This window comes from Pieris brassicae, chromosome 4 (assembly GCF_905147105.1).
Source record: "Pieris brassicae chromosome 4, ilPieBrab1.1, whole genome shotgun sequence".
Taxonomy (NCBI): Eukaryota; Metazoa; Arthropoda; class Insecta; order Lepidoptera; family Pieridae; genus Pieris; species Pieris brassicae.
Genome location: NC_059668.1, coordinates 2,679,074 through 2,685,308, shown reverse-complemented (window position 1 = coordinate 2,685,308; position 6,235 = coordinate 2,679,074).

Sequence of the window (6,235 nt, the reverse complement as noted above, 5' to 3'; positions counted from 1 at the left end):
GGGCATGAAACTTTCATTTCAGAGGTCGTAGATTCGATCCCCGTCTGTGCACCAAAGGACTTTCTTTCTAAGGGCGCATTTATGATTCGCTCAAACGTGTGCCAGGCAAAGGAGTCTGGAACAAATACAGAATTCTGAGGCCCAGACCTAAAGGGGTTGTAGCACTACTGATTTATTTTTTTGGTTAATGAGAAAACTCTTTTTTTCAAACATCCATAAAAAAAACTAATTGATTGTCGTAAACTATAATGTGTGTGGCTGGGTATAAGTGTAGATTTAATGTACATCTATACCCAGATATATATGATAATATAAATATTTAAGATTAAAGTATTATTGGCTACACAACTTGTTATTGTGACCAATTCCCCAATTCGGGTAATGTAGTAACAATATCTTATAACTGTAAATAAATTTAACCAGCAAATTAATTAAATAGGTTCCACCTTAATCCATTAATCTGATGTAGAGACGAACGTGGCTCGGAAAATTGATTTACAAAATTAGGTTGCTACACGTCGAAAACTGTTATGTAATTATTTACTTCAACGCTCAAAAAATGTATTAATAAAGTGTTATTAAAATCTGATTAAAATGGATATTGAAAAATCCATATATGCCTTGCGGTTCCTGTTGTTATGGTGATCTTTAACATACTTCTATATAAAACTTGTTTTTTTATATATCAATAGTGTGAACGAGAATATAACTTCAATTAATTCAAACCAGTTTCAACTGACCATGCAAAGCACAGACCAGAACAGTCAGACCAAAATAATACTACTGTATGTATGTAGTATCGATCGTGAGTTATTCGTGTTTAGGATAACTCTATTCTGAAATGGTTTATAATTTATGTAATTCTTAACAAAAAATAGGTCGTGATTTGTTTTTATGGTTTTTATGTTGCCATTTTCTAATAATTTTTAAATTTCTTACAAAATATGTTTCAGAGGACATTAAAAAGTTAACATTCAAACCAGAAAAGGCCAACGGAAGATAAAATTAATTAACAACTTTGTTCCACTCTAATTATTATTGGAAACAATGTTTAATTACTTTTCTAACAAACACAAACTTCTAAGCGTTTGCCAATTAAAGCACTTTGGTATATCTACGGATTATCTATTATAAAACCATATTAAATGTAAATTTATTTGGGTATTATTATTATAGGGCAGTTATCGTATAGGTGAACCTTCACTTGTTTTAAATTTAAACTTAATACAATAGCCGTTATATTGTTTTAAATAATAAATAACAATATGGTTTATTATATAGGTTATCTAATCCTTTAATCGACTACATATATAATAATTTTTCGACGTCGTTTCCTCCTAAATTTTTGCATCCATCGCCTTCTCTCCACCCTCACCAGGTCATCTTCCACCTGATTCACCTGACTGGTCCACGGCCTCCATTCCAGGACTTTTTTCCCCATCGGCCATCCGCTCTTCGGGCAATGCGTCTCACCCATATAAGCTATGTCAATTTGCTATGTCAGTGACTTTAGTTCTTCTACGGATCTCTTTATTTGAATTTTATCGCGTATAGAAACTCGAAAATAGCCTCTCCATAGCTCGTTGAGCGATGCTTGTGTACCAGGTAAGTATTCAGTATTATTGTGTATTAAGTAAGAGACGAAGTCTCAGAGCCGTAAGTCGTTCACATCACTCGTAACGTACTTTTAGCGAAGAATGCGGTACATTGATTGTGCATCCAAATGTCAAATTTATTATCGTAATGTCATAACAGTTAAGTTATTGTCAATAAATAAAAACTTATGGTCAAAATACTCGCCTACGCTGCAAAGGCAACGCCTTCCCCTTAAAAGAATTACACGGCAGTGATCTATAACTTCTATGAGGGTGAATAAATAGTTTGATAGCCATATTTTTTACATTTTACAATACATCCTGCTACATGCAGCACTTATCGACAGCACACCGTGCCCCGCAATTTCATTTAATAAATGTATGATATTATTTATATGCATAACTCCAAGGCTCCCACTTCGCTGGTTTTGTGACCCCAAATATCTTGGCCTTGTAAATTGATCAGCACTATATAAGTTAGTTAAAAACCTTTACGGAAGTGATTAATATTCGCTGCACCCACGAATTTAGGTCAAAGTTGGTCAATTTACGCCCAACGGCCTAACAAATTGTGTCTATTTGTTATGGAGCAAGTTTCTCTATCAGCAATTTGCCGAAGCCATTACAAGGATTAGGGACTTAGTTCGCTGTAAATAACAATAGAACTTGGAACTTGGAACGTTTAGGCGACGCACGTGACGGTTATCCGATATCTCTTCATGTAAGTTATGATAAATGCGCGTATGTACACATATTATTCTTAGCCTAAAAGCCTAGAGTACATGCTTAAAACACCCCAAGGAAACCGGTTTGTCATTACGTATACGTACGTATTTCCATTTGCCAAATATATAAGATATAAAACATTGGAAAACGATTTTAGTTTAATTGAATACAGGCCAAATATCGCTGTCAGACCGAGATGGCTGGTCTTCTAGAATCTATTAACAAAAGACGAATGAATCGATTAACACATTTTAATAAATGATTGAATGTGTGTTAATTCACTGCCACAGCTGAGTTGCTACAGAATAGATAATATTTTAGTGATTATCAAGCTCCGCTTACTTACAAGTAAACTGGAGCTTACGTACGTTAAATTAATTCAAACAATTTCTGAATATTTTCTTATAAAAAAAACCAATCATTGTGCTACGATTGCAATATTTCGATGAAGGTGCATGTGACAGCTGTTCTATCAAGCGCTTTTCTTTTATAGAATATCGCTTTGATGAATTAGAATCTCAAACAAAAATAATATAACAAAGAAGCCAAGTGTACATTCACAAACCACATAGCCACGATCTAATAAAATTTATCTGACTTCGTATTTATATTAATGTATGTATATCTCCGAAGATCCTTATTGGATCCAATCAACCATCGGATTAATCCTTTGTTGAGGTCGAATAAAGAGAAAAGCCGTGTTTTACGATGTTGCAAAATCGAGCTCTTTCATCACTATTCGTAAATTGGTATTTTCATAAGTAGATTGGATTTTTTTTTCATTTCAAAGGAATATTGGTGATTCATTCTTTTGAGTATAGGCTTTAGTAGCGCTGCAGCGTTACGTAGTTTATATTGTGATTGTATCAGTTAGAATGTTTTTAATCTTTTAAATTCTTTGAGTGGTATCGGTATTTCAGCGAATGTTAAATAATAAATTTTAAAGCGTTTTTATAAAGCGAAATAAAAGGTTTTTCAAACAATTGTGTGATGGCTTACTGTTTATCAATTGATTCATATTCTAGTCTTGGTTATATTTTTTAAATAGTTATAGATTGAGTTTATATACAATGGCAGCGTGAGAATGACGACAAGGCAGAATACGAAGTTCCACCGGTACCTAGACGCTTTACCTTGCCGCTCCCTTTATGATCCGGTACTCACTGAAGTATATCTAAATCAATTCTGCATAGGGTAGTTTAATAAAAGAGCTAACTAAGTCTAAAAAGGATGGCATCACACTTGAGAGCCTTGTGGCATAGAGAGTGTTCATGGGCGGCGATATCAACATGGGATGAGCCTCCTGTCCCTTTACCCTGTGTTCTATATATTTTTTTTAATTAATAGTGAATATGTCTAATATTAATACAATTAATATTAAGTATCGACTCAATAGCATGAACGTCCTATGAAACAATTATCTATTTTAAATTCTTTAGGTATTTTAAATTTATTGATTCAATTATTAACTGTCAAAAATACGGGAATGGTAGCTCAATATTATACTTTGGATATTTTGGTCGGCAATTTATATTATTTTAATACTACTGTAGGCAAATAACCATTTATGTAAATACGTTTTAGCTTTAAAGGATATAATAATATATCATTGTTTTATTGGAAAAATATTAAATGTGTGTATGTAAAAAAGTTCCACAATTATTAGTATTGATGGAAGCAATAAATATTCTTTTAGTGGTACTAAAGTTGCGTTTAAGGGAAAATCAAATGATTTTAGTTCGTACGTGAGTCTTTCTCTCATCGGCGTTCATACGTGCTCGTGACTCTTCCGACGCTTACTCTTGAAGATCTCTTGCCTTTGAAGATTCATAGATTTCAATCGTTGCAAATATATTATCTATAAAAAATTTTATTTTCAGTAATATTTATTCAGTACTTATGAATTATCATGAGTAACATACAAAAGCAGGAAGGACAGTGTTGGCGTAGTGGTGACTCTCGAATCTCGCGAGGAATTGCGTCCCGGCTCGCCCTTGAATATTGAAAATTAAAAATATTACCGATGTAGCCGGGGCCTATCTCGCGAGGCGTGTAACACACCATTCATGAACTAGTTTATTGTTATTAATATATTTTATCTTTGAGATTAGAAATTTATAAAAATTTGATATATAGAAAAAGTCCCTAGACACAAAGGCACCCTGCCTGTAGAGTATTATCAAAAAAAATCAGTGTTTATATTTTGTTGCTAAGAACTAAACGATTTGTTTATATATATATATACAGACTTAAATTTCTTAATTAACCCATTAAAGCACAAATTGATTTCAGTGTACATATTAAGTGTAATAAATTATAACTTAGCTCTACTATAAAAGCATTTCCACACATATCCTAGGCATTTCAAATGCGGAGAAATTACTCATTAGTGTCACACACAAGTGTATTTCAAACCCGTTTCTTTATATAACGCGTTTGCTTACGTGCCAACATTTATGCAATTAAAACTCACAGGCAAAATTTAAATAAACAACATTTATTACCAATTTTTATTTAAAAACTGGGATCACACTCGTAAACCTGGTTTAACTTAATTACAGAGTACATGTAAATACAATTATTTACAGAAGTATTAGTTCGAACACCGGCTGTGCACCAATAGAATGTTTATGCGCGTATTTAACACACGCTAATATGGTGGAAAAATGGAAAGACGCGCAGGCAAACGCTGCAGAGATCCTATGCTCGATAGGATAATGACATCAAAAGAATCACGGGTCCCGAATGGATCCAAATATCTCGGGATAGAGAAAGACGGCAAGCCTTGGAGGAAGCGAAGAGAAGGTTCCTACACACTAACTGAAAGCGATAAATAGATACTAGAATACTACAATAATTAGATAATAAGTGTATAAGGAAATAAATTAACGCTTTAATAAATAATATAACGAAACATTCAGGCTACGGGTGTGCCTTACATCCAAAAGTCGACAGCGTGTGTCAGGCATAGAAGGCTTGCTTATTAACAAAAATTATCACGGAACAAAAATCTGAGATAGATTCCTAAAAGGTAGTAGCGCTACTGGTAAACATAATTTGACGAAATGGGACAAAATAGTACGTAAGTTAACAAAATATTAATGTTGTTTTTACGAAATGAGTTAGGTTCACTTCCCTCTTTAGGCTTAATCTGTATTAATATGATGTCAACACAATTGTAATACAACAAATTAACTTAAATTAATTTAAAAAGAACTAATTGTTCGAACTAAAAGTTAGAAGTGGTCTTCCGTCAAGAGCGTGACGCAACTGATTTTTGTGAACTCAAAGCAAAAATGCGTTTATATCAAATTCATGACCCTGGCTGTGCCATGCCCCTGTCGTGTAAAAAGAGCAAATCACAGAGAGTCTAGTAAAGTTAAAAAGGGTTTGACTTGATCAAAGGATGTAATTTGCCTCAGGCCACTGAACAAGAATATTTTTTCTAGAATTCTATCAGTCTCGGTAAAATACATTTGCCCGTTGGTTAAAAGATCATTATTTAAAAATAAACACGGTATTTAAAACGCTTTAAATACCAATAAAAATAAACTTTCACAATAAGTTTTGTGTTGAAGTAACTTTTATTCTGTTATGTAGTTTTTATATCTACATTAAAATTTTTTATAAAATGGAAATTCTTACGACAAAATAAATTTGATTATGAACTTTGTTTGTAGCTTTAAGAATGGTTTACACTTATCGATAAACACTTAAGTTTATTTATTTAAGGTAACAAGTTCACAAACAATTTGTCTAAGGTAGAAATAATTTGTGACCTCTATGATAGCTCCAGGCGTGCATAATCACAATATTACCTTATACGAAAGATTACAAAAAAAAGAACATTGTAGAAATCAGATGTCCTCGGATACGCAAATAATTGTTGTTCTACCCCTAAGCAGATTAAAGAT